The 24,233-nt window shown below is 40.1% G+C and overlaps 1 long non-coding RNA gene across 1 annotated transcript in view; it reads right to left on the bottom strand.

Annotated features, from left to right (window-relative positions):
- Nucleotides 1–510: 510 nt before the first annotated feature.
- Nucleotides 511–24,233, bottom strand: part of LOC137764849 (uncharacterized) — a 377,089-nt gene continuing 353,366 nt past the window's right edge. Inside the window, exon 4 of the long non-coding RNA XR_011074074.1 lies at nucleotides 511–613. This is a non-coding gene — a long non-coding RNA (uncharacterized lncRNA). The remainder of the gene's footprint in view (nucleotides 614–24,233) is intronic.

The following is a 24,233-nucleotide window of genomic DNA, read 5'->3' as shown; positions in this document are numbered from 1 at the left end:
ACAAACACATCACCCTCTTCTTCATATTGGACTGTATTTATCAAATACTTATACTCCAGATACTATTTTAAGAGTTTTAGATAAATCAGGTCATATTCTTTTTACAACAATCTTAAGATGTAGTTACTATTATCCCCATTTTACAGATGAGAAAACTTATTCTACTCTCATATGAAATAGCACTGGTATCTTTTCAGTGATTGGGATATTTGTTCCTTGAAAGAATTCAAACAGGTTTCTTCCAAACTTGGAAGCAAACAGAACACAGCCAAGTAAAGCAAGGTTATTTAACCCAGTAGTTGCCAACTTTCTTCATGCACCAGAATCGCCTGTGGAGCTTTCCAAATGTGCCAGTGCTGGGGCTCCACACCCAGAGATCAGGATTTAGTTGGTCTGGGGTGACACCAGGGCAGCATTTCTCATTTGTTGTTTAAAGATCCCCCAGCTGTTTAATGTGTAGACAGTGCTGGGACTACAGAGTTGGCCAATGGACAAGCATTTATCGCTTACCTACTAGGTGATAGGTGCTGTGCTCCATGCAGTGGTAGATGCCAAGGGGAATAAGATGCTGCACTAGCCCTAGGAGTTGATATCTTCCAGGATCTGCATAAGACTAAGAGGGAAGACAGAAACAATGTTAGGGAGCAGAACAAAGGAGGTGAATTCAGCTAATGACACAGAATTAATCCCTGGAGCCTGAAGGAGAATCAGGGAGGACTCAAGAAGGACAGTGTTTATACTAAATAAAGCAGATAAGGAAACCATCAGAGATTGCTGTGTAAAGTTATGCGCCCCCTTTGGAGGTTAAATGGTGTAGACCAATTTGTCATCTTCTGCTTCCTTTCTTTGCAAGAGGAGCTCTGAATGGTTTAAGTATCCAGGTCTGGGTCAGGCCCTGGCGCCTACACTGCTGATGGTGGGACATGTCTTTCTCCTGGCCAATGGGAAAAGAAGGAAAACATTTCAGGAGCTGCTGAATCCCAGTGTCTTTATTTGAACTTCCCTGGACCAGGCAAGTTAGTGGTATTTATGGCTTAAAAGAATTTCCAGCTGTAAGTTTATCTTCTTGTTAAAAATCAGCCATCCCCTACCCCAAACAACCAAAGACAATAAATCAAGGCTTAAGTAAGAAGCAAAGACTTATCTCTACAAATAGGAATCCCTATGGTTGCTAACATACTATTTTTTTAGTATCAGGCATCCTAAGAGGTTAAGTGATTTGTGGGTGGGGGTGAGCTTCCCTTCAACTCGGTACACAGAAGGCGTGGAAATGAGACCAGATGTTGTCCGAGTTAAGGGAAGAAGAGTTGGGCTAACATTTCCTGATGAGTTCCAGGGCCTAGTCAAGGTTTTACCTCTCCCAAATGACACACACTGGGGCTGCTGTTATTCTTAACTGATTCTGCCAATTGATGACTATCCTCTCCAGTCTAGTTCCTTTCTCTTTCACAGAAACAATGGTGTCAAAACAAGCAAGTCTCATTCCTGAATACTGAACGGATGTACAGTTCCGTCATTGTCATCGAGGGGATAACAGCAGAGTATGGTGGTCGCCAACTGGTGCAATAAGCTACTACTATTTTATCAAAATGTAAAAAAAAAGGAAAAGGTGCTATTTGATGCTCACTGACCTCAAATATCCTCTTCCAAGAAGGCTCTGTGCTCTTCTTGTTCACACCTGGGCTCAAGTATAGCATCAATGATGGGCCCAGATAATGGCCTTTCTACCCTAACACCCAAATTGTGCTCACTCCCCATCCACATTGTATCACAAGAGTTGGGGGTGTCATTTTCCCCCTGTTCAAGGTCAGCCTTATTCATGGGTACAGTAGAAGGAGCCCATGTAAATAGAAGGCCTTTTACACCAAATATGTTTACTGGCCTGTCAATGTCACATTGTCTGAAATGTTTTCTTTTCTGAACAATTTCTGAATAATCTTTGGCAATATTTTCTTTTGGAAAATTTGGGAGGATTGCTTACTCTCTCAGAATGTCATTTAAAATGCATATACTCTTTGGGACTTTGGTTCCACATCTTAAGCCACTTTCTATTATTTATTCCCCATGATACAGAAAGTTTTCCAGTACTACTTATACTAGTAATAATACACACACAGAGTGGTTGAGTTTAATTTAAAACCTACAAGTCATCTTCATGGAAATTACTTATTCTTCACAAACACTATTCCATGTGGGCAGATTGAGCCTTAACTTCCCCATATTAGAAGTAGCTGCCTTTCTCCTCGGAATGCTCTTGGCTCTGTCTGTGGTGTAGGATGGGGTGAAAAGTCAGGAGAAGGGAAACGAGCTGTCATCAGCAAAAGTTTTTTCCAGGGAAAGTTAAGCACTCACTCAGTTTTTCTTCCTTTCACAAAGGGAAGTGCACATTGCTGGGGTCCTCCAAAGCTCAAAGGGAAATCTATATGATTCTTTTTCCCTGACAAAGTTTTCTCCCACCCCACCCCTTTTCTTGGGAAATTTAAAAAACACAGAGAAGTTAAACTCTCACACTCATACTTCCCAGAGTTAACAACTATTAACATCTGGTCATATTTTCCTCCAAGTTTTTTTTAAAGAAATAATATGTTTCAGATTCCAAATTCCATCCCTTTCAACCAGTCCACTCCTCCCACACCCACACCCAAGGGAAAGAAAGCCACTTTCATGAGTTGGGTGTGGATCTTTCCAATCTATTAAAAATATATATGTTTTATACACTTATGTATGCAACAAGTAATATATAGTATTACTTTCTATATGTATTTTGTTATTTAAATAAATGACATCATTCTTTATAGTGTCTGCAACTTGCTTTTCTCCCCCACTATTTAGCATTAGGTTTTTGGCAATCTATCCAAGTTGAGGTATGTAGATCTATTTCGCCTCTTTCCATTATGTATATATCACATTTCCAATTCACTACTGATGAATAGTTAGGTTCTTTCCAGTTTTTCACTATTTTCTGCCATGCTGCAACAAACATTCTTGTGCATGTCTCTTTGTACACACATACAACCGTTTTTGTAGGAAATATATTCAGTAGTAGAATTTATGGGCCTAGTGTATGCACAATTTCTATTTTACTTAGGTTCTGCCAAAAGACTGAAAGAGACTATATTGATTTACATTCCCACCAGCAGAAGGTGACTGGACTATTTCCCCCACATACTGGTCAATACATGATATCAATATTATCAGACATTTAATTTTTTTCCAATTGAATGGGTAAAAAAAATGGCTAAGTATTGGTTTTATTTCTCATCTCCATGGCTATTAGTAAGTTTAATTATCTTTTCATAGGTTTATTGTCAATAGCAGTTTTCTTTTATCATATCCTTTTCTTATTTTTTATTGGATTATTATATTTTTATTACTAGTTTGTAAGGGTTTCACATGTACCTTGGATAGTAATCTTTTGCATATGATATACATCTTCTTTTAAAATAAATCTTCTTTTCTTATTTTTGAATTGGTAATATATTCACATGGTAAAACCTAAAGAGTTACAAGAGTACAATGTGAAAAGTATCTTTCTAGGTCTATTACCCTCCCCCCCCATTCATTTTACCTTCTTGGAGAAAAGCAATGTTCTAGTGCACCCTTCCAAAGAGTTCTATGCATATGCAAAAAAATAGTTTCTATGTTCGTCTACAATTACTTTTTGTAAACTCATAAGATAGCATACTACACATTCATTCTGCATCTTGCTTTTTTTCACTTAAAGATATCTTAAAGATCATTCTAAATCAGTTTACACTCCTTCTCTTTTCCATTTTATTTCATTTTATTTATTATTTTTGGCTGCAGTCTTCTTTTATAATGATGGACCAAAATTTTTTTTTTTAAACATCTTTATTGGAGTATAATTGCTTTACAATGGTGTGTTAGTTTCTGCTTTATAACAAAGTGAATCAGTTATACATATACATATGTTCCCATACCTCTTCCCTCTTGCATCTCCCTCCCTCCCACCCTCCCTATCCCACCCCTCTAGGTGGTCACAAAGCACTGAGCTGATCTCCCTGTGCTATGCGGCTGCTTCCCACTAGCTATCTATTTTACATTTGGTAGTGTATATATGTCCATGACACTCTCTCACCCTGTCACATCTTACCCCTCCCCCTCCCCATATCCTCAAGTCCATTCTCTAGTAGGTCTGTGTCTTTACTCCCGTCTTGCCACTAGGTTCTTCATGACCTTTTTTTTTTCCTTAGATTCCATATATATGTGTTAGCATACTGTATTTGTTTTTCTCTTTCTGACTTACTTCACTCTGTATGACAGACTCTGACTCCATCCACCTCACTACAAATACCTCCATTTCATTTCTTTTTATGGCTGAGTAATATTCCATTGTATATATGTGCCACATCTTCTTTATCCATTCATCCAATGATGGACACTTAGGTTGCTTCCATGTCCTGGCTATTGTAAATAGAGCTGCAATGAACATTTTGGTACATGACTCTTTTTGAATTATGATTTTCTCAGGGTATGTGCCCAGTAGTGGGATTGCTGGGTCGTACGGTAGTTCTATTTTTAGTTTTTTAAGGAACCTCCATACTGTTCTCCATAGTGGCTGTATCAATTTACATTCCCACCAACAGTGCAAGAGTGTTCCCTTTTCTCCACACCCTCTCCAGCATTTATTGTTTCTAGATTTTTTGATGATGGCCATTCTGATCGGTGAGAGATGATATCTCATTGTAGTTTTGATTTGCATTTCTCTAATGATTAATGATGTTGAGCATTCTTTCATGTGTCTGTTGGCAATCTGTATATCTTCTTTGGAGAAATGTCTATTTAGGTCTTCTGCCCATTTTTGGATTGGGTTGTTTGGTTTTTTGTTATTGAGCTGCATGAGCTGCTTGTAAATTTTGGAGATTAATCCTTTGTCAGTTGCTTCATTTGCAAATATTTTCTCCCATTCTGAGGGTTGTCTTTTGGTCTTGTTTATGGTTTCCTTTGCTGTGCAAAAGCTTCTAAGTTTCATTAGGTCCCATTTGTTTATTTGTGTTTTTATTTCCATTTCTCTAGGAGCTGGGTCAAAAAGGATCTTGCTGTGATTTATGTCATAGAGTGTTCTGCGTATGTTTTCCTCTAAGAGTTTGATAGTGTCTGGCCTTACACTTAGGTCTTTAATCCATTTTGAGTTTATTTTTGTGTATGGTGTCAGGGAGTGTTCTAATTTCATTCGTTTACATGTAGCTGTCCAGTTTTCCCAGCACCACTTATTGAAGAGGCTGTCTTTTCTCCACTGTATATGCTTGCCTCCTTTATCAAAGATAAGGTGACCATATGTGCATGGGTTTATCTCTGGGCTTTCTATCCTGTTCCATTCATCTATATTTCTGTTTTTGTGCCAGTACCAAACTGTCTTGATTACTGTAGCTTTGTAATATAGTCTGAAGTCAGGGAGCCTGATTCCTCCAGCTCCATTTTTCATTCTCAAGATTGCTTTGGCTATTCGGGGTCTTTTGTGTTTCCTGGACCAAAATTTATTTAACTAGTTTCTACTGATTGACCTTTATGTTGCTTCCAATTTTTTATTATTAAAACTTGTGTTTCTTATACATATATTATTTTATACATATACAAATACCGGTAGGGTAAATTATCAGAAGTAGAAGTACTAGTTAAAGCTAAGTGTTTTTTAAATTTTAATAGGTATTACCAAATTATCCTCTGTAGAGGCCATACCAAATTACACTCCCACCAGCAATGTAGGTGTCACTTGTCTTTTTTAAAGATTAATATAATAATAACAGATAACATTTGTTGAATGTTTATTATAGGCCAGGCATAGCTATAAATCCATTGCTTGTATTTTAAAGAAATCATTATGGAAAATGTCAAATGTGAATAAAAGAAAAGAAGGTAATGAACTCCCACATACCCCTCACCCAGCTTCAATAATTAAGAACACATCTACAGTGCTGTACGTCAATTATGTCTCAATAAAACTGGAAGAAAAAAAAAAAGAACATATGGCAAATCTCCTTTTATCTATATATCCACCCCCATTCTCTTCTCCACATACCTGTTAGATTATTTTAAAGCAAATGCCAGGCATTGTATCATTTCATTCATAAATATTTCAATAGCATCTCTAAGATATATGGATTTTTTAAAAAGTAACCAGTGTCATTATCATGCCATAAACATTAACAATAATTTTTTATGGTCACTTAGTCACCAGTCAGTACACAGATCTCCACAACCAACCCACTAACATCTTTTTACATTTGGTTTCTTTGAATCAGAGTCCAAACAAGGTCCACACATTTCATTTGGTTGCTACGTCTCTTAAATTTCTTTTAGTTCCTAACAGCCCTCCTCCCCCTTGTTTTCTCACCATTTATTTATTAAAGAAAAAAGTGTCAAGGTGGTCAAACGTTATAACTTCTAGTTATAAAATAAATAAGTCATAGTGATGTAATGTACATCATGGTGACTATAGTTAACAACACTGTATTGTATATTTGAAAGGAGCTAAGACAGTAGATCTTAAAATTCCCATCACAAGAAAAAAATTGTAACTATGTGTGACAATGGACGCTAACTAGACTTATTATGATGATCATGTATATATATATAATTTTAAGGTTGAACACCTGAAACTAATATAATGTTATATGTCAGTGATACCTCAATAAAAAGAAAAGTGCCATTTGTTCTGTTCGATTGTATTTTAATTTTGTTTATAATGGGTTTTATTTGTTTGTTTGCTGCCATATGAAAGAATTAAATTTTGCTATAGTCAAATTTAAGTACCTTTTCCTCTATAGTGCGTGTTTTTGTATCTTATTAAAGAAAGCCTTTCCCACTCCAAGAAAAAAATTGTTTTCCACATAGGTTTAGAGTAATGTGATTTACATTTTAGGCCTTTAATCCATCTAGAATTTATATTTGCATATGATATACAGTAGAAATCTCATTTTTTTTTCCCATGGGGTAGGTCTATTCTATACCCTTTCTTCAGTGATTTGCAATGTTATCTCTGATATAATGCGTGGCTCTGTTTATAAGCTCTCTCCTTTTTTTTTTTTATTTTAATTAATAGCTACTCTATTTATTTATTTATTTTAGCTGTGTTGGGTCTTCGTTTCGTGCGAGGGCTTTCTCTAGTTGCGGCAAGTGGGGGCCACTCTTCATCGCGGTGCGCGGGCCTCTCACTATCGCGGCCCCTCCCGTTGCGGGGCACAGGCTCCAGAAACGCAGGCTCAGTAGTTGTGGCTCACGGGCCTAGTTGCTCCGCGGCATGTGGGATCCTCCCAGACCAGGGCTCGAACCCGTGTCCCCTGCATCAGCAGGCAGACTCTCAACCACTGCGCCACCAGGGAAGCCCCTCTCCTTTTGACTGATCTATTTATCTGATTTGACTCTAATACCTCACTATTTTAATGACTATAGCTTTGTAATATGACAGGCCATTGTTAGGACAAATTTGGTTTCAAATTTTTTAATGTGCAATAAAATCAGGCTAATCAGAGCCCTCATATGTCCAAAAAATGATGGACTTTGGTTTAGGAGGATAATGACATTTTACAGGCTGCTGGAATTGAGGTAGGAGTCCATGTTGTGCTAACAGATAACATTTAAAAGCTAGATTTACTTTGTTTGGAAAGGTTTCATGTAGTTCTTCCATAAGTACTGTACTTTCATAATGTCTTCTCAGATCACAAAGGATTTCACCCTTTCTTCCTCTTCTCCTCCTCCATCCTAATCCACATGTGTGGGCAGAGAGAAAGGGAGAGAGAGCTCATGAATCCAGGAGGCGAGTGAGGGTAAACATGCAAATCTTTGGTTATAGATTAAGAATAAGATTAAGATTAAGAATAAGAAGTGGGAGAGGGTCAAGCCCCAAGTCACAGGACTCTTGTTATTTGCTATCCTGCCAACTACTAAATTTAGTAGATTTCAATGCCTCAAAGAGCCGATAGCTGGTCATGATTAATTTATCAGATACCTACTGCTTGACCAGTCTTGAAGAGGTGGGAGGGATGGAGCACTGAATGTACTGATCAGCTCTCAGATGAGAAAGGAGTGTTCTTGCCTCAAGGAAAGAACATGAAGAGCCCCAGACACAGAGACCTGTCTCATTTCCTTGAGGCTGTTTGAGGGAATGACTTCCACCCTGCCTCAGCGTGAGCTTCACACCACAAGAGCAGACACTGCTTTTTTCACTCCAAGCGTTCAAAGACCTTTGTACATCTTCCTTAAGGCTAATTAAATGTTTTCATGGTAAAGCACACGTAGGTCCAGAATCAAAGAAAATACACTTGATAAAAATTAACTCAGGGTACAGCACATTATTTGAGATGTGGTTTTTATACATTGTGCAGAGAAAAAGACCTGGTTGCGTTTCTAGTCTCTGACTTGATGAAGCCCAAAAGATAATAGGCAATTTCACAGCCAAGACAGCTAAAGAGGATGCTGTCTCTTTGGAAACTTAAAGAGTAAAAGCAGAAAATCAACTAATGCTATATTCTACATGGTATACAGCAAAGAGTGATGCTGCCAGTGATTCACTATCACAGGGACATGAGGCTTTTGTTTGGCAGAAGAAGACCAATGAATAGGACTCTTAATCAGTCATCCAACAAATATTTACTGCTCCCTATAACACTGAGGAATCCATAGTGGACAAGACATACATGTGCCATCTTTCATGGAATTCCCATTCTAGAGCTGAAACGGCAAACAAGTAAATAAATGGCAAGCTTCAATAACTAGTATGAAGGAAACAGACAAAGGGCTGAGGTACATGCCAAATACAGGGAACCTGTATTATGTCGGGTGCTTAGGGAAGGCTTATCCGAGGAGCAACACTTAGGTTGAGACATGAGGGAGGCAAAGGAGCTGGCTAAGCAAAGACCAGAGAGTGGAAAGTTCCTAGCAAGTGAATAGGCCCTGAAATGTGCAGAGGCTTGGCAGGCGGAGGAGCTGACTGGAAAGCAGAGAGGTGGGGCCTGCTGACACCAGCTGACAGCGCAGTGGTAGGAGGTGGTTGCTGGAGATAGGTCCTGGCCAGGTGGTGCCAGGCCTTGGAGGCCAAGGTAATTCATTCACACTTTTACCCGAAGAGCAACAGAAATCCTCGGGCAGTTCTTTAGCAGGAAAGTGACACAATCTGGTTTACGTTTTACAAAAATCTATCTGCTCTGTGCAGAATAGATGAGAGGGCAGATGTTTACGTGAGAAGAGATGGTGGCTTGGACTAGGGTGGGAAAGTGAAGAGGCAGAAAATGGTTGGATTCCATTTGGAAATGGACTAGACTAGTCTTGTTGGCAGACTCTATAGAGAGGGTGAAGAAAAGGGTGACTCCAAGATGACTATTAGGTCCTTCGCCTGAGGAGCTGGGTGGATGAGAGTGCCTTTTCCCCATATGGGAAAGACTGGGTAAGGGAGGGCATAGACTGGAAGTGGAAATTAAGTGGTCCCTTTGGACAAGTTTAATTTGTGGGTATATGATTCTGAAATTCGGAGGAGAGGTTTGGGCTGACAAGAAAAATTGGGGAGTTGTCAGCATATAAAAGATACTGGACATGGGAAGGAAAGAGGTGATCTAAGGAGAGAGTTTGGAGATAAACAAGAAGAGGGACAAGAATCAAAATCTGAGGAGCATCAACAAAAGGTGAGGAGCTCACCCAATGGCCTGTGAAGGAAAAGGAAAAATAGTAGAGTGTGTTGTTATGGAAATCAAAAAAAAGAAAGCATTTCAAGAAGGATGGAGAGGTTAGCTTTGTTGAATACTGCCAGGATCCTCAGAGAGTAGGACTGAGGGATTAAGCAAGGCAAACCTGCTCCGGATTCTAGCTCCTAGGAGGTGGTTTCTCAGAAGGCTTCGGCTCCTCTGTGTGATTGTACACCCGAAGTTCAGGGATTTACTTAACAAAAGGATTTGTCAGCCAACCTCCCACCTGGGGCTTACCAGCTTTGAGGCAAACTCTGAACAAGACCATCACGGGAGATCAGAAACCGAGCACCTCATTCCTGCATCACTGCCCTGCTCCTCACTGGCTGTCATAAGGTCAGACTTCCTAGCTCTGGTCTTACGCACTACTTCAGGACTATTCAAATATGCTCAAACCTGGCATCACATTTTTCAGGAAAATTTATCATAACCTATTAAAATTTAAAACTTTCATGTACTCTGACCTGGCATTTTTGCTTCTATGTATCTCACAAGAGCTAAGATCGAGGTTCAAGGTTGTTCCAATCTGCAGTATTGTTTGCAATAGTAAAAACTTGGAACAACTTAAATGTCCACTCATAGAGAGGTGCTAAATATTAAAGTATGACCTATCAATACAGTTGAACGTTATGGAGCCATTGGGAAAAAAATGTAGTCTTTCTAGATGTGCTGACACGGACAGGTTACCAGGAGACACTGTGGTGCTGCTTGCCCAGCATGCACTTCCTTCTCCTTGCCTTCTAACAGATCCCCAGTTTTGTTCTGGTCACCATCCCCTCCCCAAGGCAGCCCATGAGACTCAGGCTTTAGCCAATCCATGCATTCCCTTAGAAATTCTAAATGTGAAGATCCTCAGAGAAAGAAGGAAGGGATGGTGGTAGGGAAGAGCCACCCACCAGAAGGTGGGAATCACCAATCAAAGTGCACAGAGAACCCAGCACTGGACCCCAGATTATAGGAGATTACAGCATTTTAGAGATAAACTGTCTAGCACCTTACATATAAAACATTCTATTTATGTTTGATCTCTATAAATGTAAAAAGTGTGTTATTTTTAACAGCTAAACAAAAGATGCTGCATCTTCACAAGCTGTGACACTTGCTACCTCATAAACGTTTATCTTTTCTCCAGGGTGATGTTACACAGTGTGATGTTACACAGTGTGAATGAAAACTCTTCAGTGTGGGAAAGAGGAATCAGGACTTCTGTTGTGAGAAAAGAAAAATGTGGACAGGGTAATATCTGCAGACTGAGGATGCTCATAAACTTTATCTGAAATAAGATGTGATACTCATGAATATAACAGATTTTAAAAATGTGAAGATTCTCTCCAAATCGGTTCTCAACTCCGTAGCCAAAGAGATTTTTAAAAACCTAATCACTTCACCTTCTTCTTCTTGCCCTTGGAATAAAGATCAAAATCCTTGACAAAGGTCCATGAGGCTCTGCATGATCTGACCTGACTCACCACCCCTCCAGCATCATCACTCTCCTGCTTGTTCTCTGGACTCCAGCCACACTGGCCTTCTTTCTGTTCCTTGAATCAATGTTTCTTCCTGCCACAGACCCCTTGAACATGATGTTCTCTCCACCATCATCCTTCAGATAGCTCAAATGTCAACTTCTCAGGGTCGCCCTCCTGACCACTCAAGCTAGATTAGATCCATCTATTTTTAAGCTCCAATGCATTGTGCACTTTTTCCTCTTAGCCCTTCTTATGATGTATAGTCATGCATTCACTGTGTGAGTATTTGATAAATAACTATCTCCCTCACTCAACCACAAGACCTCTGAGGGAAGAACTGTCTGTCTTGCCCAAAATTTTATCGGTAGTATCCAACACAGCACCTGGGGCTTAGGAGGTGCTCTGTAAATATTTATATTTACAAATAAATGAATCTGGAATGGCGTCTTACACATAGTGGGAGCTCCATTGATAATCACTGAATCAAACTGAACTGGAGACAGCGATTTGAATTTGTTCTGTTGATTTTGATCAAATCAACATACGTGACTTTAAGATTTAAACATAATATATTCCTCCTTCCCCCATCCATCAGTAAATCCCATAAACTCTACCTCTAAAACACATCCCAAATCGTTCCCCTCCCCTTCATCTCCACCACCACCACCCTAGTCCAAACCACAATCAGCTCTTACCTAGATTATTGCAATAGCTTACCAACTGGATCCTACTTCCAGCTATGTCTCTAAACAGTCATTTTCCATGAGGCAGATAAGATAACCTTTTAAGTACATCAGATCATGTCAGACCCCTGCTTAAAACCTACCATCACTTCCCACCACACCCAGAAACACACCTGAGATACAATTCAAATTCCTTACCCTGGCCTCTTCTGGCTTCTGAAAACCTCTTTGATATAATATCATACCCTTCTCAGAAAGTGCCTCTACTCTCCAACCCATTGGTCTTTCTTCTGTTCTTCACACACGCCAATTTTTTCCCATTTCAGGGCCTTCATTGACATGTATCTTTGTCGACACTGCCCTTCCTACTTGGCCATGCCTGACCACCCAATTTAAAATAACCAGCCAGTCTGTCACATCACTCTGTTGTAATCTACCTGGCACTTATCTCTACCTGGCATTTTTCTTATTTATTTCTTCATCTGTCTTGTCTACTGCTATATTCCCCATACCTAAAACAGTGTCAGGCCCCTAACTGGTGGTTAATAAACTTCTGTTGAATGAATGTACATCTTTAATTTCTTACAAGTTGATTTCCAGCCCTATTACTTCAGGTGCCTCCAGAAATAGCATTTTAGTTCTAACCTTGACCTTCCCCACCCCCACCTCTGCTGTGTATTGAATACCTCCTTCTCCTTCTACTGTTTGCTTCCTTTCCTTCCATAATACTGCTCTCCTGCTACCCAGCTGACTGCTCTTTCTCTCTCCCTTTCACTGGCTTCTCCCCATTCTCACACTTAGAACATCCTCCATGGTTTAACTTTTTATTCTTCTCCTTCTCTTAGAAACACCCTGCCCCCAAACCCAGGAGTTGAGTTACAGTTAATTCTTGTTTTCCCTTTGGCTTAGAGAGCCAAGCTGTCATCTCAGCCTTCTGAGTCTTCTCTGCAACATTTTTCTTGGATTCAACATTTTTCCCATTCCCATTTCAGGCCCCCTCTGTTTTTACCTACAGTAATGCAAACTCTTCTTACTTTGTAAATGTCTCTTTCATTTCCCAAAACTCAGAATCACAAAATGGTAGAATTGAAAATATCCCTTGAGGCAACCTGTCCAACTTCCTCATTTTTTTGAAATGGCCAAACTGAATCCCAAAGACAACCCCACAGTTTGCTCAATACTTGAGTTAAGCATTCACTTTAGAGATCTTTCCACCTCTCCTTCTAGATAGTCTTCTTCTTTGTCTCCAAAATATTCTTCCCTGCTTGGCTTTCTTGCCTACACAGCTGTCATGTCGATCTTCCTCAAGATGGAGATGACTCCAACATTCTTCTACTCAAAAACTTCAGGGACTTCTAATGCTTCCATTAAACTGAGAAGTCTACTCCCTATTCCTAGAGATACTGCTAACAGATTTCAGCCCAAACCCCTCAGCCTGGCATCTGGAAACTCAAGTTTTCACAAGCTGATACCTCTTCTGTTCACCTCAGAGAACAGAAGGGGGATCAATAGAAGCAAGATATTGGAAGACAAATTTCGGATCAATGTGAAGAAGTTTTCTAATTATTAAAATTGTTCTCTAATGACATGGGTTCTCTTGGGAGATGGTGAGCATCCTGTGAGCTTTGATGCTCAAGAATAGGCTAGCCATATGAGAAATGTTGGAAAGAGGGCTCTGATCATGGAGATGGGCAGGGGAACTGGTTGAGATAATCTCAGATTCCTTACAACTCTCAGCTCCAACACCCAGCATTCTCCCCATGCTAACCTACCCCAGGGTTCCTTTTCACAGCACCCCCCTACACAGCAAACTGAACTTCTAGCTATTCTCCATATGGCTCCACGCTTTCCAATCCTTCTGTGCTTTTGTTTATGTTATTCTTGCTGCCTGAAATGTCTCTTCCTACCATCTCCATGAAACCAGTTTAAATGTCACCTCTTCTATGACTCCTTTACCGATACCTCGAATTAGGTCAGTCTCTCTCTACTTCCCTTAGCGTAGAATTGTATAATTGTTTCTTCCAGGCTGGACTGAAAGGAATGCTAACGGACATCTGGTCCAAACACCTATGATTCTGTTCCCTTGCTGTCTCCTCTTCCATGGATTACTGCACACCATTGCTGGACAAATCCACATACTCTTCCTTGCATTGCAATTTGTTCCCTGTTAGGGAAACTCCAGCGTCCCTGCCTTAAATATTGGGTTGGCCAAAAAGTTCGTTTGGGTCTTTCCGTAGGATGCTACGGAAAGACCCGAATGAACTTTTTGGTCAATCCAATATGTGCCCCCTCAGCTCTGCAGTCCAGCATCCCCATCAGTAAGTGCCTAAAGCTGACTTTCCCAGCAGAGAAGGCCCTCCCCTTTCGTCAGATGGGCTCCATCTGCATCTCTACCTGTGTTTCCTGACCCTTCTTCCCTGTATACTCAGGCCATTTTTTTCAACCCCTAATGCTTTCCCCTCTCTTCTCTGCTAAGAAATGTTTTATACTCCCCTCTAGAAAGACTTTCTTAAGAGGGCTGCTCTTTTCATTTTAGATTTCTTGATTACTTGGCCAGACAGAAATCAAGTGTCTCGCTCTGTATTGATATGAATTGTTTCCTAGCTGTTTTGAGTATTGACATCTTCTCTCCCTACTAGGAACATGAGCCACCTCGTATTTCTTTTGCCCACTCCCACCCACCCAATGTGTCTAGCACACAGGAGACGATAAACACTTGTCGATGTCCATTAAACAAGTTATATCTTATCAGCAGCCATCTCATCAAAGAGTAGTTCAAACTGTATTTTGTGCTGAGAAGCAAAACCAGATAGAGAATTTAAAAAATTTTAAAGATGTATTGGGAACGGGAAACCAAGAGAGAAACTGAATATTAGCAGTGAAACAAAGGGGGCAATAACCCTTAATAGTTTCCTAAGGGAGCAAGCATGACTGCTTTAATTGAAGCAGAAAGACATGAATACCGGAGATGTGATCATTTCACACCAGGAAGATGAATCAGAAAAGCTGCCCCTAATATTTTTTTCCCGAGTGATGTATTATGGGATGAAAAGCTTATAATACGTTATGGTTGTACCTTTGACATATGATTTAACCCATTGGTGCACTGTCTGGACTTCTTGCTTTGCCTCTGTCTGTGTCTAGCCATTAGAAAGGAGATTCCGAAATAAGAGCAGAAATAGAGCCTTATAAGGGTTTGATGTGGACAGTGAAGTCTCTCTGCAGATTTATGTTGAGAATTTACAGTAGGTTAAGAATTACAAAACTGAACAGTGCGATATAAAAGTTATTCCTTAGAGACAGATCACTCTGAAGTCTGGCTCCAAGTGGTCTTGCTTAAGCTTCCAGGCCAAATGATGGCAGACGAATATATTGCTAGAAATTGGAGATGTGGCATTTCACTCTTCCAAATGTTTCCAGAATGGTAACTTGTACTGCAGGAGAATCTTCAGTACAAAACAAAGCTAAGCCATGGTGTAGACCCTCACCCTGACCCAGACTTAGGGAGGTGGCCAGTGTCTAACTGGTCCTTCAGAGGGTTCTGTGAAGGTAGCTTCTGAACGTTCTGACATAGACTCAGTGAAATCGGATCAGGAGTGGAGAAACAGGGTCCTCTCTGCATGCCCTTTGTGCCCTGTTAACCCACACGACCCATGCGCATTTGCTTCAAAAGCTATCAGCTTAAACCTCACTATCTTTCACAATAAAAGTCTTTTCAAATTTTTAACAGAACACATGGTTTCTTCACTTTAATGCTATGCTGCTAGCTTATTTTTAAAAATTATTTTATTGTGGCAAGAACATTTAACCTGAGATCTATCCTTTTAACAAATTTTTAAGAGTACAATATAGTACTGTTGACTACAGTTACAATGTTGTACAACAGATCTCTAAAACTAATTCATTTTGCTCAACTGAAACTTTATGCCCGCTGTAGTAACTCCCCAGTTCACTCTCCCCACCAGCCACTGGAAACTATATTCTACTCTTTGATTCTATTAACTTGACTATTTTAGACCCTCCTATAGGTGAAATCATGTGGCATCCATCTTTTTGTGATTGGCTTATTTCATTTAGCGTGACATGCTTGAGGTTCATCCACTTTGTTCCATATTGCAGAATTTCCTTCTTTTTAAGGCTGAATAGCATTCCAGTAAGCACATTATGACCCCTAAATGTTTTTTCTGTCATGCTTGCATGGAGCCAGCCTAGCTACATCTCATATTTGGCAAGTTTAATGAGTTTCCTCTCCTATCTCTCTTTTCCATCAAGAAGATCATTCCTAAAACATTTAAGCAAGAGTTGAGCTCAGCCCAATACTCATAAACCTCACCTTCCTCTGCCTTCTGGGTCATGCTGACCTGGTCTTGGGGTAACCACTCTGGCTGTATTCTGTTAGCTAGTTGAACACCCATCTAATGGTGGTGTGGTCTATACAGCATCTTCCTCTGGACAACTGATGACTATGGCACGCGGGAGAGCACCAAAAACCAGAGTACAACAGAAAATAGAGCATATAATCTGCTTCCTTTCAACCCATTAGGCCCATCTCATGGTTGTAGATCCAAGCTAGCTATGAAATATTTTCTGACTGCTACCCTATTCTCAAAAATATTTTGCTATCACTTTGCTGAGTTAGAATAAATGCCTCCTTGTGTTTGCTAAGCTTTGAATTTCATCTGTGGCAATTAGCCTTAGATTCTTCTGTGTCCACTTACGAAACAGTCTCACTGCAAATTCCATATCTTGATTTCATCCACACATGATTCAAGACTCCTCCTTCTGCTTGTGTCCTTGCTCCAGGTTAGAGCCCTAGAATAAATGCTAGGCTATTTATTTTCTGTGGTCTCTCTTCCCAGCCATTTGGCGAATGCATAGCCTGTCTTTCCCTCCAGAATTGCTCCTTTACAGGAATGTATATGGATTAAACAGTAACAATCCTCATCAGCAGGCTTGGGGAGGTGTGGTGGGGTGCAAAGTGCCTGACTCAGGCTTTCCCACAAATCTGAGAAATGAATCTAGATAGTTCTGCTATTCTTTAACAGCTATCTTTGAAGGGAAAGAGATGGAGAGAGAACAGATGTCTGAGTCCACCTAACAAAGTTGATTTTCTTGAGTCAGGTATGGAGCCAGAAGGACCCACAGCGCAGCAGGCGAACATGACAGAACAATGCAATCTAAAACTTCCACCTCAAGGATTGACAAACTGGGTGTTTCCTTTTTTAAAAAGCATCTGCTTTGAAGTGGATGTTCCAACAGCATGTGGGATGCCTCAGCTCAGACCAGGAATCTAACTTTTTTCTAAAGTTAGGATCTGTATTCAGGAAAAAGAGAAGATGGATTCTAGGTTATCATATTCTACTGATCTAGCACAAAAGCCTCAAGAATGCTTTAGCTTCTCAGTCTATTTAGGATTGAAATGACAAGTGGTAAACTCTAAAAGACTGAACTGAGGAAAAGTACGTTAGCGTATTTAAAACCCTTTGTTATTAACATTAATAACAATTAATTACTAACATTTATTCTGATTTATGGACACCTGCTTAGCATCACAGACCCACCTCTCCAATTATTTAGTGATACAATGGCACATTCATGTTGTTCAGAGAAGCCAAGACTTTTCTAATTTCCTGTGTAGCCACCTTCACCTCTGCGTATATCTTCCTATTTTAAATTACCACCAGGCTTCAAACATATTTGCCTGGTTTTGAAAGCAGCGGGAGGTGCTTTTTGAAGTTTCTGAAATGCATACACATGGGTATGTGCATATGTGTGCATGTACACACACACAGGTCATTCAATCCACCGACAAAAGATCCCTTTCGTGCAAAAGTTTTCCAAGGACTTAATATCACTCAGATATACAAAACTTTTTTCCCCTTATTTTAATGACCTATCACAATTAGATGTGTTTCTTATTTATAACACTATTTTTGCAACAACAAAAAAATGTGGGATAAGTGATGACCAAAATGACTTTAGAAGTCAGTGTAGGACATTATTTCCTGCTATTAGTCCTTACCAATGTCAAGTGCAAAATTTAAATTAACAAGCACTTCCCTTATTGGAATGACTTCAGCACTTCTGCTGCCTTCCATTGATTTCTATTTACTTTGGCAGGCACAGGCAAGAAGAACATATTTCTGTACTTGAAGAATCAACCTAAGACTTCACGAGGCTGTATAGATAGATGCAAATGTCATGATGAAATGTTGCTGTGAGATTATTCTAAGAATTAACATAATACAGGAGGAACACTATTTATGTAGTGTTCCTGCAGGCCTTAACTTCCCGTTAGTGTTGTGTTAGAGCCATCTCCTGGCTATAATTCTCATATTAACAACTGGCCTATAGTTCTTTCACTTAGCAGTAAATACGATGTCAAAGCCATTTCAAAACTAAACAGCTTACCTGCAAATGTGTTGTTTGCCAGCTATCCCCAACCAGAGGTAACCCTGACCCCAAGCTAACTTATGGGGAAGAAGCCCATGTTGCTACTACATCACTGCATTACTGTTGGTGACTGGTGTGTATAAGGGATTATTCTTCACTAGAAACACTAAAAATAAACATTTCCATGGCCCAAGTTGGCCGCAGAAAAGTATAAAAATCTACGGAAAGGCCAAAATAAGTTTTGGACTCGTCCAGTTTTTTGTTTGTTGGTTTTTTAATTCTTTTAATCTCTTAGCTTCAAGTTTCTTGGAATTGAAAAGTGAATGGGATAAAAGCAATCAGAAGATAGTCCCTCTCTTTTTACTCTTCTCCACCTTATCACCTGCAGTAAAACTCCAACCATACGATGGCATACTCAATTCAAATTCATCTACCAAAGGTAACCAGGCAGAAATCCAGAATTTCGTGAACCCATCTTCTCTATCCTGGCATTGCAAACATTTGCCAACAGTCAGTGAGAAGCCCCATTGGCGTTATCAATAGTGTAGAAATAAAGAAATAAAAGTTAAGGTAAATTTTTTAAAAGTGAGATCAAACCTTGAAAACTACAGAAGACATTTTCTCACTCTGCTTTTAAACTAAAAAAGACTTTGTTGATCCAATGCCAACCTCAATCTCTTCTTGCAAGACTGGTCGTAGCAGGAAGCAGCCCTGGTACAGGGACAGAGGACCCAAGGACACCAGAAGCCTGGTTGAAGCTGGATGGGAGGAGGGGTATTTGACAGGCAGGAGGCAGCTCATTCAGCTGCTCCTTAACCAGAGCACCCGAGCTAACACTCCCTCCCTCCGGGGTGGGGAGAGAGGGGCATCGGCTCCTTTAATGACCCCAGATAGTCAAGACCTCTGTTTTCTGTATTATCGCAATTACTGGGAAGCCAGGCGGGGTAAGTCAAAGCAGCTGCGGACCCACGTGCACATGAACCATGCATGCGTTGCGCTGTCCCTTCATATCTCCTCACACAGGTACCCACCACCCCACATCCTGGGCCAAATCCATTTTTTTTGAGTTGTTATATACAAATGCCGCTTCTCAGAAATTCTGAGTTATTTTGAATGCTGCTATGTACTTATCTTCACCTCTCTGAAACACCGGCTAATGATACACATAGAAAAAAAATCAGCCGGACCCTACATAAATGGACGATTGCTAAGGAGGAAATTTCTACAGCAGATAATATCTCATGGTGCCTCCTGCCGTTTTGATAGGTGATTCCTAAGCCGCAGTACTAGTGGTCTGTCAGTGGGCAGTATTCAGCCAGGACCTTACCCTGACTCACCTTCACTCTCTCTTAGCCCCTCAACAAACCTATCCTGGCTCCCGTAGAAGCCAGGGTCTTGCTCTCATTCAGCTTCTAAGTCAAGGGACAATTCATTCCTATGAGGTGGAATGAGTGTGTAGGAAATGAGAACAAAAACTATATCAACGATAAAAATGGAGGTTCTCAGGCCGACCACACAGAGGTCACCTTCCCTTCATAAGGCCAACTTAAAGGGGGCAAAGAAAACTTTTGAACCACTTTGGTAAGAAAGGAATGTGTAGTCTTTCAGGCCCAGATATGATTTCTGACTATATTCTTGGAGGTTTTCCAGGTTAGAAATTAAATCTAAATGAGAACTTCTGCCTCCTTAGAATATAAGCAAAGACTGGATTTTGTTAGGTCCTGCATCCAGTTACCAATTTCTTTATAAGTTGTCTTCCTAATATTCATCGGGAAGTAGTATTTGGGGATTTAAAATGAATTTATGTTAAACAGATGTGGAAGTAGCACTTAGTTTTATTTGTCCAGCAATCACTTATTTAGGCCTCACTGTGTATCAGGAATGGTTCTAAACACCACTAGTTTTAACCCATTAAAGCCTCATTGGAACTCTATGAGAAAGGTGCTGTTATTGACCCCATTTACAGATGAGGAAACTAAGCACTGAGAGGTTAAGTAATATCCACAGGGTCACACAGCAGGTGGGAGTAGCAACTTCCACACAATCTTTTCTAATCTGTCTGGATATCTGTTTGTCAGGGAAGCTCTGAGAATGACAGTCTGAACAGCTCATGTTCAACCCCAAGGCACCCCATTCTCTGCTACCTGCTGGAAATACTCCCACCTGAACCCTGTATCCAGAGCAAAATCTGCTCAATGCCAGGAAAAGCAAGAGATCTTCAATGCAAACACCTTCAGGCCCCTGAAGCCAGGGAAGGAAGAGACAAAGCAGAGTCCACTCTGTGGCTCCTTGACCCTAGACTTGAGGGAGGAGAATCTTGCACCAAAAGAGATCTCGGTGGAAAACAAAGACTAATAATAAAAGCTTTAAAAGATGCCAGGCAAAACCTTCTCCACGAGATATGCAAGAGCCATTGCTCCAGGGCTGGGTGATTGGACAGACAGGGCAGGCAGGGGGGAGAAGTGGCAGCTGGGCTCACACCCATCTCGGCAATCAAATGCCCGGTGCTCTGGACCAGAGTGCCCTCCCTGCACCAGATGGCACAAAGGATTTGACGAGGAAAGGGCAAGCACTGGTTTCTTTCCTAGGAGTCTAGATATAATGTGAAACCTTGACCATGTCAGTGTGATAGATACCATCAGTCAAATTCCAAGCATTTTGATGGAGAACTGCTCTTGCAACATAGGCAAGAGGCATTTGCAGTCTTGCACCACAAAATTAACCACCTGCAGTTAACAGAACAGAAGGAATCAACGCTAAAGATAAGACACAGGTTAAAGATAGTTTCAAGGGTGACAGAGTGAGCTCCTTGACACTGGAAGTATTCAAGCATCACTTGGCCCATATGTTATAAAGGGAATTCAGGCATCTAGGTGGTTTGACTAGATCAATAGCTTCCAAACCTAGACGTTCACCAGTCTCTTGGAGAACTTTGAAAAAATACATATTGCCGGGCTCAGTGCCATACGGTTAGATTCATTAGGTCTGTAGTGGAACTTAAGGAATCTGTAATTTTCATAAAAGTCACAGCTATTCTAGTGCCCCCAGGACTGAGAATCTTTGGATAGGATAACCTTCGTGATTCCTTTAAACCAGAGGGTCTATGATTTCTTGCCAAGGCTCTGAGCCTCACCCACCACATAATTACAGGTAGAAAAATGCTGGTGTAGATTGCTTGTCACTGGGGAATGGTTTTTAGCCCCAAACAATGCAATGGTTTGCATATTTGCTGATGTTTCCCCCCAAAAGCACGCGGGAATGAATCATTATTGAAACAATTTACTTTCAGTTAGTGCATGAATGCCTTCCCATGATGCTCTGATGCTTTGTTTGTCCTCCTATAAAAATTATTTATGACCCAAGTGTGATCTTTTAAATCAGAATACTTATTCCTGAAATCAAAGCTCTAGCATGCTAATGCAAGTAGAAACCTTGACAATTTTTCAAAGCCATGTTGAATATTCAAAAGCTGGAACTGAAGGAAAGGAGTTAACATTAATTAATATTTGAAGCAGTAAAATAAAAGCAACAGTGAAGCTAATTTTGCAGGACAATTAATCATGAGTCTTGCTAATTACACATGGGATTTTGCAAATGATTTTTTTCTCAGGTAGCAAAGTAAAAATGATAATCTGCTACCCATCAAAATCATTGGCTTCTCACCAATGTCCCCAGCAAGAGCAATTAGTGGGAACAGCAGAGCCCTAGTAATTGCATGTCAAGAGAGGAGAATGTGAGAATTTTAATTGCTCTAAATAAAGACCACTTGCTCATATGTACACCTGATTGTCCAAAACAACTCTGCAAGCCGGAGCAAGTATGCCTCCATTTCCAGGTGCCTGCATAAAAATAACTCTGGGGGAGCAGTATTCTCCCAGGAACCCATGCAGTTTCTGGAAGAAAATATCAATATGCATTCACATTCTGAACTGCAGTGTCATCACTTGAATATAAGAACTGCAAAAAAAAAAAAAAAAAGTACCCACTTGGGAAAATGTGCATGTTCTTTATATTTGTCCAATATTTATTGCTGACATTTTTTTGAAGAACTTTATCTACAAAGTGCCAAGGGCTTCAAATTTACTGAATTTTAGGATCACCAATAAAATGTTTTTAACAAGACATCTCAAGAGGGCATAAAATAAAAAATTACCATATTCATGAGTGTAAGCCTCTAAGAGTGCAATGCTATAAACTGGATGTTTATAATTTGCTTGTGGCTTTCTTAATTAAAAACTGGTAATTAGAAACTCAAGTACTATTTTTACACTTCATCTTCTACGTTTTCCATGCTACTGTTACTTTTCAGTTTAATATATGTACACATGGATGCACACAATTGCAAATGATCAATAATATTTAACTGTGTGTCTAAAACCTAAATGATGATGGATACATTTAAATACTGCTTCCCAGGAGATTATTATTCCAATGGCCATGTCGTGGCTTAAACATTTAGTTTAAACAAGACAGCTATCCTTTTTTGCTCTTCCAAAGATGCATCATTTACTCTCATTTTTAGGCCGACTTGCTGAATTTCCTTCCAAGTACTACTGGTATCTATTGTCTGCACGCCTAACCTTGCATCTTCAAGTACACCATATTGAGATGCTAAACCACCACGCTTTTCCTGCTATTAGCTTTGTCGGCTAGGCGTTAAGCAAGGAGCAGTAACCTCAGCTTACCACCATATCTTCTTTGCATGTCCAAAATTGTGCACACGGTTTACTACACCAGAACTACTTAAAAGCAACAAGCAGGACACGGGAGGGCTGCTTCCTTCGCTGAATTACCAGCAGATCACAGGTGTGTATCTGGCTCCCGTTGGTGATTCAGGTAATAACACTAGGATGGTGATTTAAATGGTTACAAGCTTTTCCAGGGAAGGCAGTCCTCACAGTCGCATCATTTTGCAGCTATTGCTCACAAATGGCAAATTATTTACCCAGCCTCCTTAAGTGATTGCTTTTGATTTTATTATATTTTAAAAGAGAAACCTTTGAAGATGGATGCTTTCCTATCAAGGCACAACGATTATGCCATCCTTAAATTAGAATTCCTTCTTTGGGTTATCATATATACATATCTCACAAGACCTTAATCTAACCCCCTACTTTTTTTGAAACATCAATTTGGGGCCAAAAAAGCATCTGAGTCAGAACAATCATTATTTACTTAGAAGCATTTTACTAACGCACAAAGACTATGCTGTTTGTTTTTGTAGGAAGATCTTTCAGAGGGCCAGGAATGAATTGACAAAGAAAGCCATGAGGGTACAAAAGCTGACTGGGTAACATAGCTTCATGGCCACAACTCAGGTTGCCCTAAAGAACCTGATGTGAATTATAAGATGATTTTTAGAAAACGCGTAGTTTTTACAGATCAAGATTACAGGATATATTATTATTCTAAATTTCTAAAGAGCAAAAGGAGTACAGCACAGAATTCTCCAAGTTTCTTCCTTGGGCTGTAGAAGTTCTTTCAGCAGCATCTAGAATGCTAACATATACATTTTGTTTCCTGGGTTGTCTGGCATTAACACCCAGGGATTGCTAGTGCTATTTACATTACTACTCACTACTGGGCAGAAGAAGAACAAGGAAGCTTTTTGATCAAAATGTGTAATTTCCCAACATTAAATGTTTATAAAAAGGTGTTACAGTAATAAGGGGTTTGGTGTGCCAGAAGTTTCCAAATCAAGAGCCAAACCACTTCAGAGCGAACTCCTAGATTCTAGCTGCCCATTGAGGGAAGAGAGTAGAGCCTGGCTTGACCTTTGCCCCACACAACCCTCAGGACCTTTTGTGGTTTTTCTTAATTATCACATCTGCAGACGTGTTGGTAATTTTGAACACCATGGCCGACTTTCACTGTAATAAAGCAGATCTATTATATTGGCCCTTTGATAGAGTTTATGGTGCCACATCAATTAAATGTGGCAGAGAGACAGTGAACAGACTTCCTATCACCTATCATTTGGGAAGAGATTTGCA

Source organism: Eschrichtius robustus, chromosome 5, assembly GCF_028021215.1.
Source record: "Eschrichtius robustus isolate mEscRob2 chromosome 5, mEscRob2.pri, whole genome shotgun sequence".
Lineage (NCBI taxonomy): Eukaryota > Metazoa > Chordata > Mammalia > Artiodactyla > Eschrichtiidae > Eschrichtius > Eschrichtius robustus.
Note: the sequence above shows the minus strand (reverse complement) of the source record. Positions and strands in the feature narration are given on the sequence as shown.